Source organism: Nerophis lumbriciformis, linkage group LG29 (assembly GCF_033978685.3).
Source record: "Nerophis lumbriciformis linkage group LG29, RoL_Nlum_v2.1, whole genome shotgun sequence".
Taxonomy (NCBI): domain Eukaryota; kingdom Metazoa; phylum Chordata; class Actinopteri; order Syngnathiformes; family Syngnathidae; genus Nerophis; species Nerophis lumbriciformis.
The window spans coordinates 23522840-23537692 of record NC_084576.2 but is presented as its reverse complement, the minus strand read 5'-3'; the positions used below and the strand labels follow the sequence as shown (position 1 = coordinate 23537692).

At 33.6% G+C, this 14853-nt stretch overlaps 1 protein-coding gene across 1 annotated transcript in view; it reads left to right on the top strand.

Moving 5' to 3' along the window:
• Window positions 1-723: 723 nt before the first annotated feature.
• The window catches only part of lsp1a (lymphocyte specific protein 1 a), a 54476-nt gene continuing 40346 nt past the window's right edge, over window positions 724-14853 (top strand). Inside the window, exons 1-2 of the mRNA XM_061924713.1 lie at window positions 724-856; window positions 9779-9904. The gene's annotated coding sequence lies outside the window, so the exon portion shown is untranslated. The remainder of the gene's footprint in view (window positions 857-9778; window positions 9905-14853) is intronic.

The window sequence follows — 14853 nt, the reverse complement described above, 5'->3', positions numbered from 1 at the left end:
AAATTAGTCCACTTAAATTAAAATTTAAAAAAATAATCCAGTTAAATTAAATCAAAACAAAAAATAACAAAATAGTCCACAATAAATAAAATAAGAGAAAATAAATAGTCATCATGAATTAAATTGAAATCAAATTAATTAAAATCAAATAAAACAAATTAGTTTACATACATTCAATTGAAAATAAAATAATTAGTGCACTTAGATGTATTTAATTTAAATGCAATAAATAAAACAAATATTCAATATATATTTAATTAAAATTAAATAAAACAAATTAGTCCATATAATCAAATCTAAATTAAAACAAAGTAGTTCCCAATTGAAATTCAGATAAAATAAAACAAATAATCTACATTACTACATTATCTACATCAAATACATTAAATAGAATAAAATAAAAGTAATTAGTCCACATTCATTAAATTGAAATTAAATAAAACAATTACTCCACTTATATTGAATTGAAAGAAAGATAAACAAATTAGTCCACATAAACTAAAATAATACAAAACAAATAGTGTACATAAATTAAAATTAAATACATTAAATAAAAATCAAAAAAAAAAAAAATCCATTTAGATAAATTAAACTAAAAGAAAATTAAACAAATTAGTCCACACAAACTAATATTAAATTAAATTAAATCAAACAACATGGCCTTCAATAAAAATGAGTTTGTCAACCCTGATTAAACCCAACCAGAGTCCGGCCTAAACCCCGCCCCTTTATCAGCTCTCCTCCAATGAGCTCTTTCCTTTTTTCACACGTGTCCGACCCAGCTGTGGCTCATTGGCTAGTTCCTCTACTCACTTCCTGTTTGGGCCTCTGACGCCTTCATCCGCCTTTTAATGTGGTAAGTAAGTCTTCTTAAGAGTTGTCCAAAATATTGTTTTCTCTTATCTACTCGCCACTTGACCGTCAATATTGACTTCCATGAAGAATACCGTCACGTTATTTAATGTTTAAAGTTGTGTAATACGGCAAGTCATGTAATGCAGTATAGCACTGCAGGCGTTAGCATTAGCATACATTAGCATACATTCTTGACTCGATATATCATTTAAAAAAATAATTAGCTAATTCATATATTGATAAATACTACTACTACTACTAATAATGGATCAGATTTATTTCACGCTTTTCAGTAGAAGTGAAGTGTAGTAGTTAAAAGTGTTGGGAAAAAAATATAGTAAAATTGGTACACTATATTGCCAAAAGTATTTGGACACTTGCCTTGACTCACATATGAAGTTGAAGTGCCATCCCATTCCTAACCCATAGGGTTCAATACGATGTGGGTCCACCTTTTGCAGCTATTACAGCTTCAACTCTTCTGGGAAGGCTGTCCACAAGGTTGCGGAGTGTGTTTATAGGAACTTTCCACCATTCTTCCAAAAGCGCAGTGGTGAGGTCACACACTCGTGATGGGTTGATGAGGCGTCATGAAGCGTTTCGACACATTGCAAAACTGTATTGATACTGTGTCACTAAATACTGACATCTGCTGGACATTAAAAATCCCTACAGGCAACCTATGGACCGACTCAACTGACACTGACTTTATGACCTAGTACAGGGATAGGCAACCCTCGGCTCTAGAGCCGCATGCGGCTCTTTAGCGCTGCCCTAGTGGCTCTCTGGAGCTTTTTCAAAAATGTATGAAAAATAGAAAAATACATGTTTTGTTTTAATATGTTTTCTGTAGGAGGACAAACATGACACAAACCTCCCTAATTGTTATAAAGCACACTGTTTATATTAAACATGCTTCACTGATTCAAGTATTTGGCAAGCGCCGTTTTGTCCTACTAATTTTGGCGGTCCATGAACTCACCTTAGTTTGTTTACATGTATAACTTTCTCCGACTTTCTAGGACGTGTTTTATGCCACTTCTTTTTCTGTCTCCTTTTGTCCACCAAACCTTTAAGGTTGTGCATGAAAGGTGAGTTTTGTTGATGTTATTGACTTGTGTGGAGTGCTAATCAGACATATTTGGTCACTGCATGACTGCAAGCTAATCGATGCTAACATGCTATTTAGGCTAGCTATATGTACATATTGCATCATTATGCCTCATTTGTAGGTATATTTGAGGTAATTTAGTTTCCTTTAAGTCCTCTTAATTCAATTTATATCTCATGACACACTATCTGTATGTAATATGGCTTTTAATTTTTTGCGGCTCCAGACAGATTTGTTTTTGTATTTTTGGTCCTATATGGCTCCTTCAACATTTTGTGTTGCCGACCCCTGACCCAGTATATACAATAATATAAACCAAGTCATTGTATTTCATTTAGGATTATTTCATATCTTCATTTAAATAAAAATATATTTTATCTTTTTTAGATACAGTCAATAAATAATGTGAACATGTATCATAACCAGGGATGATACTCGAAACCGATTTTCCCGGTTGTTCGATAAGAAAAGAACTGAGTCCTCGGACTCGAATCCCTTTTTGAGAACCGGTACCCGTTATCGAGACCACTATAGTAAAGAAAAAGAGTTGGTTCTTTATTCGAATCCCTGGGAACGAATCCCGTCCCGACCAGAAATGCCCCGTGTGACATCACAAGAAATGACGTCACGTAGCTCAGTCGTTAGGGGCAGATAGCGAAAGCAGGAAAAACAATGGTGTAATAAAGTTCAAAACAAAAAGGTATAATCCAATGAATAACTTTACTGAGAGATTTGAGCAGGGTACAAACACATGACGAACACTTTTACGACCAACTGGAAACATAGCAACCAGGCTAGCTACGCACCTCCTTTACGGCAGCTGTCGCAACGTTCTTAAAGCAACCGCAGCACATACATATATATACAACATATCTCCCTTTTTTAACTTTTGTTTTTCTTTCCTTGTAAACAAAACAAAATCACACTGTATATGTGTTCGCTGAGTTCTTGACGTTTACTTTCACAGCGTGCTCATAACCTCATTCTTAGCTGCCGGCGTGGCGACATGCAACAACACTTTTCGGGGCTACCGCGCATGCTCGTCACTCCCGTTGCATGCTGGGTAGTGTAGTTGTTATATTCCCTAGCTCAGGGGTGCTCACACTTTTTCTGCAGGCGAGCTACTTTTCAATTGATCAAGTCGTGGGGATCTACCTCATTCATATATATAATTTATATTTACTTATTTATGAAATATATGTTTTTGTTAACAACTTAAAGGTGGTTAAAGATAATACAAGCATGTTTAACACATATAGTTAATATTTTTAACAACTTAAAGGTGGTTAAAGATAATACAAGCATGTTTAACACATAGTTAATATTGTTAAGTTAAAGGTGTTTAATGATAATACAAGCATGTTTAACACATATAGTTAATATTGTTAACAACTTAAAGGTGGTTAAAGATAATACAAGCATGTTTAACACATATAGTTAATATTGTTAACAACTTAAAGGTGGTTAAAGATAATACAAGCATGTTTAACACATATAGTTAATATTGTTAACAACTTAAAGGTGTTTAAAGATAATACAAGCATGTTTAACACATATAGTTAATATTGTTAACAACTTAAAGGTGGTTAAATATAATAAAAGCATGTTTAACACATATAGTTAATATTGTTAACAACTTAAAGGTGGTTAAAGATAATACAAGCATGTTTAACACATATAGTTAATACTGTTAACAAATTAAAGGTGGTTAAAGATAATGCAAGCATGTTTAACACATATAGTTAATATTGTTAACAACTTAAAGGTGTTTAATGATAATACAAGCATGTTTAATACATATAGTTAATATTGTTAACAAGTTAAAGGTGTTTAAAGATAATACAAGCATGTTTAACACATATAGTTAATATTGTTAACAACTTAAAGGTGGTTAAAGATAATACAAGCATGTTTAACACATAGTTAATATTGTTAACAAATTAAAGGTGTTTAATGATAATACAAGCATGTTTAACACATAGTTAATATTGTTAACAACTTAAAGGTGGTTAAAGATAATACAAGCATGTTTAACACATATAGTTAATATTGTTAACAACTTAAAGGTGGTTAAAGATAATACAAGCATGTTTAACACATATAGTTAATATTGTTAACAACTTAAAGGTGGTTAAAGATAATACAAGCATGTTTAACACATATAGTTAATACTGTTAACAAATTAAAGGTGGTTAAAGATAATACAAGCATGTTTAACACATATAGTTAATATTGTTAACAAGTTAAAGGTGTTTAATGATAATACAAGCATGTTTAACACATATAGTTAATATTGTTAATAAGTTAAAGGTGTTTAAAGATAACACAAGCATGTTTAACACATATAGTTAATATTGTTAACAAGTTAAAGGTGTTTAATGATAATACAAGCATGTTTAACACATATAGTTAATATTGTTAATAAGTTAAAGGTGTTTAAAGATAATACAAGCATGTTTAACACATATAGTTAATATTGTCAATAAGTTAAAGGTGTTTAAAGATAATACAAGCATGTTTAACACATATAGATTCCTTTCTTTCATGTAGACAAGAATATAAGTTGGTGTATTACCTGATTCTGATGACTTGCATTGATAGGAATCAGACAGTGGTGCTGATAACGTCCGCATTTTCGAATGGAGGAGAAAAAAAGTCCTCCTTTCTGTCCAATACCACATGAAAGTGGTTGGTTTTTGGCATATTATTTATCCAGCTTCCGTACTCTTTTGTAAACACTTTACAAGAAATACATTGTCGGCAAACTCCGTAGCTTGCTAGCATGTGCACGCCAGCTTTATGAGACTCTTATTTTGTTAGCGCAGGCAGGATGAAGCAGAGCTTTTATTGTGCAACTGTGCAGTCGGTCTTTGGAGTTTTGACGACAGGTACGGCGCCAGAGTCTGTTGAAATAAAGTGTTTCTCGCCTTCCTGTCGGTTATTTTAATGATCTCAGAAGACCCTCGGGTGCCGTGAATGTCAATCAAGTGACGAAAGTGACGTCATAGTGAAGATTTATGATCGCTCATTTTTAGGACTATTTTTTTAATGCCTGGCTGGTGATCGACTGACACACCCTCCAAGATCGACCGGTAGCTCGCGATCAACGTAAGGAGCACCCCTGCCCTAGCTCATAACATCACATCTTTCCCCCTATAAATAAATATTGTTAACTCAATAAAGTGTATTTCTTTTTTTTTGCTTTAACTTTTTATTTTTTAGCATTGTAACCACATTTGCAAACAACTTTTCTCTTCATAGAATTCTCTTTCAATAAAGAAATAAAGTGCAAAAATGTCAAAGCATCATAACAAACAGTTATGTCAAATTGCAGCAGAAGTGCACTTTTTGGAGAGCTGTATTATTTTCAGTTTTGTGCCCAAAGGACTGATTTTATTTAACACTATATTATTATTTATACACCTATAGTGATCACAGAGACAGGTTGTTTTTGTGTTACTGTATATATTTGTTTTTCTGGAAAAATCCCACTTATTATACTTTGGGTAACAACAGTCAATGTTTATTTATTTTATTTTTTTTTTTAGGGGGATAACAGTCAATATTTATGTATTTATTAGATTTAATTTTTTTCTTGTATAATAAAAGTGAGCTTTTGTTAAACCAAATATTGTTTTTTTTCCATATACAACAACCTATCTGGACTCGATAAGAGAACCGATAAGGAATCGGTTCGATAAGAGGATGCGATAATAGGCTCAAACTCGATAATTTCTTATCAAACATCATCCCTAGACTCAACTGACACTGATTTTATGACCTAGTACAGGGGTGCTCATTACGTCGATCGCGAGCTACCTGTCGATCTCGGAGGGTGTGTCAGTCGATCACCAGCCAGGCATTAAAAAAATAGTCCTAAAAATGAGCGATCATACTATGACGTCACTTTCGTCACTTGATTGACATTCACGGCACCCGAGGGTCTTCTGAGATGACGCTGGCTGCTGCCAGCTCATTAAAATTACCGACTGGAAGGCGAGAAACACTTTATTTCAACAGACTCTGGCGCCGTACCTGTCGTCAAAACTCCAAAGACCGACTGCACAGTTGCACAATAAAAGCTCTGCTTCATCCTGCCTGCGCTACCAAAATAAGAGTCTCAGAAAGCTGGCGTGCACAAGCTAGCAAGCTACGGAGTTTGCCGACAATGTATTTCTTGTATAGTGTATACAAAGGAGTACGGAAGCTGGACAAATAAGATGCCAAAAACCAACCACTTTCATGTGGTATTGGACAGAAAGGAGGATTTTTTTTCTCCTCCATTCGAAAATGCGGACGTTATCATCACCACTGTCTGATTCCAATCAATGCAAGTCATCAGAATCAGGTAATACACCAACTTATATTCTTGTCTTCATGAAAGAAAGGAATCTATATGTGTTAAACATGCTTGTATTATCTTTAACCACCTTTAACTTGTTAACAATATTAACTATATGTGTTAAACATGCTTGTATTATCTTTAACCACCTTTAAGTTGTTAACAATATTAACTATATGTGTTAAACATGCTTGTTTTATCTTTAACTACCTTTAAGTTGTTAACAATATTAACTATTTGTGTTAAACATGCTTGTATTATTTTTAACCACCTTTAACTTGTTAACAATATTAACTATATGTGTTAAACATGCTTGTATTATTTTTAACCACCTTTAACTTGTTAACAATATTAACTATATGTGTTAAACATACTTGCATTATCTTTAACCACCTTTAACTTGTTAACAATATTAACTATATGTATTAAACATACTTGTATTATCATTAAACACCTTTAATGTATTAACAATATTAACTATATGTGTTAAACATGTTTGCATTATCATTAAACACCTTTAACTTGTTAACAAAAACATATATTTCATAAATAAGTAAATATAAATTATATATATGAATGAGGTAGATCCCCACGACTTGATCAATTGAAAAGTAGCTCGCCTGCAGAAAAAGTGTGAGCACCCCTGACCTAGTATATACAATAATATAAACCAAGTCATTGTATTTCATTTAGGATTATTTCATATCTTCATTTAAATAAAAATATATTTTTATCTTTTATCTTTTTTTAGATTCAGTCAATAAATAATGTGAACATGTATCGTAACATGGAAATCTAAGAGAACGTGTTGTGAAAGAGGACGCTTGTGGACTGGGAATTTTTCTTTTCTTTTTTTTTTTTTTACACATTTTTATTAAAAAAACCCCAGTTTTTCCAACGTATTCAATTTTAGACAATTTCTCTTCTTAGTTATTATTTCTCCGGCTGTAGAAAAGACCCGCTCACATGGCACAGAGGAGGCGTCAGTGCGACACAGTTCGCGTATCGGTCACGTGACCGAAACAGCTCATGATCGGTGACGTGACTTTCTAAAAGTGGTACGCGCACCGACGCAGGGTTTTGCTCTATGAGCTCGACGCATGTGCAGATGCATCGGTGTTGCCGGACCCATCATTATCACACACTGATGTTGGTCTAGAAGGCCCAGCTCTCAGTCTCCGTTCTAATTCATCCCAAAGGTGTTCTATCGGGTTCAGGTCAGGACTCTGTGCAGGCCAGTCAAGTTCATCCACACCAGACTCTGTCTACCATGTCTTTATGGACCTTGCTTTGTGCACTGGTGCACAGTCATGTTGTAAGATGAAGGGGCCCGCTCCAAACTGTTCCCATGAGGTTGGGTGCATGGAATTGTCCAAACTTTTTTGGAACTTGGGGGCCAAGCCCAACTCCTGAATAACAACCCCACATCATAATTCCTCCTCCACCAAATTTCACACTCGGCACAATGCAGTCCGAAATGTAGCGTTCTCCTGCCAACCTCCAAACCCAGACTGGTCCATCAGATTGCCAGATGGAAAAGCGAGATTCATCAGTCCAGAGTAGGCGTCTCCACTGCTTTACACCACTGCAACCCACGCTTTGCATTGGACTTGGTGATGTATGGCTTAGATGCAGCTGCTCGGCCATGGAAACCCATTCCATGAAGCTCTCTGCGTACTGTAACGTGGGCTGATTGTAAAGTCACATGAAGTTTGGAGCTCTGTAAATGGTAAATGGGTTATACTTGTATAGCGCTTTTCTACCTTCAAGGTACTCAAAGGGCTTTGACACTATTTCCACATTCACCCATTCACACACTGATGGCGGGAGCTGCCATGCAAGGCGCTAACCACGACCCATTAGGAGCAAGGGTGAAGTGTCTTGCTCAAGGACACAACGGACGTGACTACCATGAATTGATTAACGTGGACCCCCGACTTAAACAAGTTGAAAAACTTATTGGGGTGTTACCATTTAGTGGTCAATTGTACGGAATATGTACTATACTGTGCAATTTACTAATAAAAGTCTCAATCAATCAATCAAACTATGTTGGTAGAAGCAGGGGATCGAACCAGAAACCCTCAAGTTGCTGCCACGGCCACTCTCCCAACCGCGCCACACCGTTCCCGTAATGATTTGACTGTAGCAACAGACTGTGCAGAAAGTCTTTGCACTATGCGCTTCAGCATCTGCTGACCCCTCTCTGTCAGTTTACGTGGTCTACCACTTGGTGGCTGAGTTGCTGTTGTTCCCAAACTCTTCCATTTTCTTATAATAAAGCCGACAGTTGACTTTGGAATATTTAGGAGCGAGGAAATTGACTGGATTTGTTGCACAGGTGGCATCCCATGACAGTTCCACGCTGGAAATCACTGAGAGCGGCCCATTCTTTCACAAATGTTTGTAGAAACAGTCTCCATGCCTAAGTGCTTACATTTTATACACCTGTGGCCGGGCCAAGTGATTAGTACACCTGGTTCTCATCATTTGGATGGGTGACCAAATACTTTTGGCAATATGGTGTATATTGATAAGTTAAAGTAATATACATTCATAATAAATCAATCTGAAATGATTTGACTAAAAGAAAGAATAAAAATGATCATTTACACAAGTTTAAAAGTCACATTAGCTCAAAAAGTGAGATTAAAAATACAAAATATTCATTGGCGCCCCCACAGGCAGGAGTGTGAACTACAGCCTTATGCACAAACAAGTAATGGGTTGTACTTGTATAGCGCTTTTCTACCTTCAAGGTACTCAAAGCGCTTTGACACTACTTCCACATTTACCCATTCACACACACATTCACACACTGATGGCGGGAGCTGCCATGCAAGTAAGATTAAATATCTCAAATAAGAGTGATATTTGCTTATTTACTGTCTGATAAGATAATTCTTCTCACTAAGCAGATTTTATGTTAGTGTTTTACTTGTTTTAAGGGTTTTGGTCCTAAAGTATCCCAGTAAGATATTACAGCTTGTTGCTGAGATTTGATCTCAGCAACATGTTTTACTCAATGTAGGTCACATTGAGTAAAACATGCTTGAAACTAGAATATCAAGTGTTGCAAAGCTGTGACATTAACACTCACAAGTATAAAACAACTTTTTTAAAGTAATAATTTCTTATTTCAAGCATGAAAAAAAATCATGATGCCGAGCGCATATCATTATGTCAAGATAATGGCACTAGCATTTACTTAATTTAAGAATATTTTTCAACATATTGAGCAAAAATGTCTCTTTTTTTTCTACCAAGAAAAGTGCACTTGTTATTAGTAAGAATATACTTATTTGAAGGTATTTTTGGGTTCATTGAAGTTAGCTAATTTTATTTGTTTTGGAAAGTCTTGACAAGCCGAATTTTCTTGTTCTATTGGCAGATCATTTTGCTTAGTTCAAATAAAATACCCCTAATTTTTATATATTTTTTTCTTGTTTTTGAACACTGACTTTTTGCAGTGCACCGATTCATCTTCTGATAGAACAGGACCGAGAGCATCTCCATCGTGAACCCAACAGAACCAGAGACCTAAATTGAAAGCTGTTTGCCGCGTCCGAGTGAAGCCAGGAGTTTCTCCTTACAAGGTGTGAGCCGCTTTGGATGGCAGCCTCTAAGGTTTCCTCAGCAAGCTAACTTTAACTTCTTCACGACGGGGGAATGGAGCAGGTTTCATGTTTGGGCCGTCAGCATTTTGAGACGTTCAATACTTGACGTGAAAGAACATTATCTGCAGAAACTACAGTACATTGTTTTGCTTCTGGCCCACAGAGCACCGACTTCATGGTGTCAACACTTTGGAACGTTCCAGAAGGGGAGGGAGGTTCCCTCTTGGAGGAGCCATGAGCACACAAACAAGTACTTAGTAACACGGGTGTCAAAAATAATCAATGATCGAATGAATCGCAATTCTAATTTGTAATGATTAATAATCGATTAAAAAAAATCTAAAATATCAATCAATCAATCAATCTTTATTTATACAGCCCTAAATCACAAGTGTCTCAAAGGGCTGCACAAGCCACAACGACATCCTCGGTACAAAGCCCACATAAGGGCAAGGAAAAACTCACCCCAGTGGGACGTCGATGTGAATGACTATGAGAAACCTTGGAGAGGACCGCATATGTGGGTAACCCCCCCCCCCTCTAGGGGGGGGGTTACCAATCTGTTCTGTCTGGCTGCTCAGACAAATCATATTGTTGATGTAGATGATCTATATCCACTGTACACATTTGCTTTAGAAAAGACAAGTGTTGGATACTTCTCTTGTTGCCTTATTTGTGTTTGACTTTTGATGTTTGGGAAGAATTTTATTCAACAAAACCAGTTTTCTTTTAAGTAAAATAGAAATGTATTATAGATGTTTACCTATTTTATGGAGGAATGTAGTTCATCATAGAACTGGCACCCAATGTTATTAAAAAGTAATGATTTTGATTCGGTAATCGATTCCGAATCGAATCGTTACCTCCAAGAATCGAATCAAAACCTACGGTGCCCAAAGATTGACAGCTCCAATAAGTAATTGAGTAATAAGTTGAAAGTAATGAGAAATAAGTAATAAGTAATTAGCAATAAGTAATAAATAATAAGTAATTGGTAACAGGTAACGAGAAATGAATAATGAGTAAAAAGTAATTAGTGATAAGTAACACTTAATGAGTAATAGTAATAAGTAATTAGTAACAAGTAATGAATAATAAGTCATTAGTAACGAGTGATGAGTAATTACTAACAAGTAACGATTAGTAAGTAACAAGTAAATAGGTATGTGAATAATAATTACTTAGCAATAAGTAATGAGTAACTCGTAAATAGCAACAAGTAATGAGTAATATGTAAGTAATGAATAATAAGTAATGAGTGACGAGTGATGAGTAATTACTAACAAGTAACGAGTAATAAATAACAAGTAAATAGGTTTGTGAATAAGTAATTAGCAATAAGTAATGAGTAACTAGTAAATAGCAACAAGTAATGAGTAATATGTAAGTAATGAATAATAAAGAGTGACGAGTGATGAGTAATTACTAACAAGTAACGAGTAGTAAGTAACAAGTAAATAGGTATGTGAATAATAAGTAATTAGCAATAAGTAACGAGAAATGAATGAGTAAAAAGTAATTAGTGATAAGTAACACTTAATAATGAGTAATAGTAATTAGTAACAAGTAATGAATAATAAGTAACTAGTGATGAGTGATGAGTAATTACTAACAAGTAACGAGTAGTAACAAGGAAATGGGTATGTGAATAATATTTACTTAGCAATAAGAAATGAATAATAAGTAATGAGTAACTAGTAAATAGCGACAAGTAATGAGTAATATGTAAGTAATGAATAATAAGTAATGAGTGACGAGTAATGAGTAATTACTAACAAGTAACGAGTAGTAAGTTACAAGTAAATAGGTATGTGAATAATAATTATTTAGCAATAAGTAATGAATAACAAGTAATAAGTAATAAGCAACTAGTAAATAGCAACAAGTAATGAGTAATATGTAAGAAATTAATAAGTAATGAGTGACGAGTAATGAGTAATTACTAACAAGTAACGAGTAGTAAGTAACAAGTAAATAGGTATGTGAATAATAATTATTTAGCAATAAATAATTAATAACAAGTAATAAGTAATAAGCAACTAGTAAATAGCAACAAGTAATGAGTAATATGTAAGTAATGAATAATAATGACTGACGAGTAATAAGTAATTACTAACAAGTAACAAGTAGTAAGTAAAGTAAATAGGTATGTGAATATTAAGTAATGAATAAAAAGTAATGAGTAACTAGTAAATAGCAACAAGTAATGAGTAATAGTGGTTAGAGTGTCCGCCCTGAGATCGGTAGGTCGTGAGTTCAAACCCCGGCCGAGTCATACCAAAGACTATAAAAATGGGAGCCATTACCTCCCTGCTTGGCACTCAGCATCAAGGGTTGGAATTGGGGGTTAAATCACCAAAAATGATTCCTGGGCGCGGCCACCGCTGCTGCTCACTGCTCCCCTCACCTCCCAGGGGGTGGAACAAGGGGATGGGTCAAATGCAGAGGTTAATTTCACCACACCGAGCGTGTGTGTGACTATCATTGGTACTTTAACTTTAACTTTAATATGTAAGTAATGAATAAAAAGTCATTTATAAAGAGTAACAAGTAATGAGTAATACGTAAGTAATAAGTAATTTGTAATTAGTAACAAGTAACAGGTAATGAATATTAAGTGTTGAGTAAAGAGTCGTAAGTAATGAGTAATACATAATTAGTAGTAAGTAACTGAGTAATAAGTAATTAGTCATAATAAAGAAGACAAATAATATTTTGAATGTCATCAAGATTCCTTTAAACGTTTACTTCTGACATCAGTATATATAAGCATAATAAAAAGATGAAATATGTTTATATGACTTAAGTAGTATATTTAAAAACATGAAATGTTTATATGACATACAGTAAATATATATTTAAAAACATGAATTATGTTTATATGACATAAGTAGTACATATAAAAACATGAATATATTTACATGACATAGTATATTTAAAAACATGAATATATTTACATGACATAGTAGTATATTTAACATGATTACATGTATGGACGCTTCTAGAAAGACTTGGTGGTGTTATTTAAAATAATTAGATGACAATTCAAAAGCTTCACCTGAAAGAATAGTGTAAGATCGCCCCCTGGAGGAAGATTCATGTGCGAACCAGTGAGCCTCATGTGGAAAACATGCTTGTTTTTGTTTTGTTTTTTTGGCCAGAAGAGGTTTTCTAGTTTATGTGAGGACTTATTGGTTCCTCTTCTTCTTCTTCTTCTCCTCTGCTTCAACACAACAACTACAACATTATATAATACTACACATTAAATGTTCCATAATATCACAATCTAAATGTTATATAATATCACACTAACTGTTCTATAATATCACACATTAAATGTTCTATAATATCACACTAAATGTTCTATAATATCACAATCTAAATGTTCTATAATATTACACATTAAATGTTCTATAATATCACACTAAATGTTCTATAATATCACACTAAATATTCTATAATATCACAATCTAAATGTTCTATAATATTACACATTAAATGTTCTATAATATCACACTAAATGTTCTATAATATCACACATTAAATGTTCCATAATATCACAATCTAAATGTTATATAATATCACACTAACTGTTCTATAATATCACACATTAAATGTTCTATAATATCACACTAAATGTTCTATAATATCACAATCTAAATGTTCTATAATATCACACTAAATGTTCTATAATATCACAATATAAATGTTCTACAATATTACACATTAAATGTTCTATAATGTCACACTAAATGTTCTATAATATCACACATTAAATATTCTATAATATCACACTAAATATTCTATAATATCACAATCTAAATGTTCTATAATATCACACTAAATGTTCTATAATATCACACATTAAATGTTCCATAATATCACAATCTAAATGTTATATAATATCACACTAACTGTTCTATAATATCACACTAACTGTTCTATAATATCACACATTAAATGTTCTATAATATCACACTAAATGTTCTATAATATCACAATCTAAATGTTCTATAATATGACACATTAAATGTTCTATAATATCACACTAAATGTTCTATAATATCACACATTAAATATTCTATAATATCACACATTAAATGTTCTATAATATCACACTAAATGTTCTATAATATCACACAGGAAATGTTCCATAATATTACCATCTAAATGTTCTATAATATCACACTAACTGTCCTATAATATCATACATTAAATGTTCTATAATATCACACTAAATAAAGCATAAAACGTTAGCATGCTAATGTTAGCACTTGTAAGATGGCGCCAAGTAACGAAATCCACTTTTATTAGGTTAAAAAGTAGAAAATTCGCTCAAATACTGGCATAAAATGTTAGCATGCTAATGTTAGCATGCTAATGTTAGCACTTGTAAGATGGCGCCAAGTAACGAAATACACTTTTATTAGGTTAAAAAGTACAACATTTGCTCAAATGCTGGCATAAAACGTTAGCATGCTAATGTTAGCACTTGTAAGATGGCGGCAAGTATTGAAATCCTTTTTTATTAGGTTAAAAAGTACAAAATTCGCTCGAATGCTGGCATAAAACGTTAGCATGCTAATGTTAGCACTTGTAAGATGGCGCTAAGTAACAAAATCCACTTTTATTAGGTTAAAAAGTAAAAATCCGCTCAAACGCTGGTATAAAACGTTAGCATGCTAATGTTAGCACTTCCAAGATGGCACCAAGTAACGAAATCCACTTTTATTAGGTTAAAAAGTACAAAATTCGCTCAAATGCTGGCATAAAACATTAGCATGCTAATGTTAGCACTTGTAAGAAGGCGCCAAGTATTGAAATCCACTTTTATTAGGTTAAAAAGTACAACATTTGCTCAAACACTGGCATAAAACGTTAGCATGCTAATGTTAGCACTTGTAAGATGGCGCTAAGTAGCAAAATCC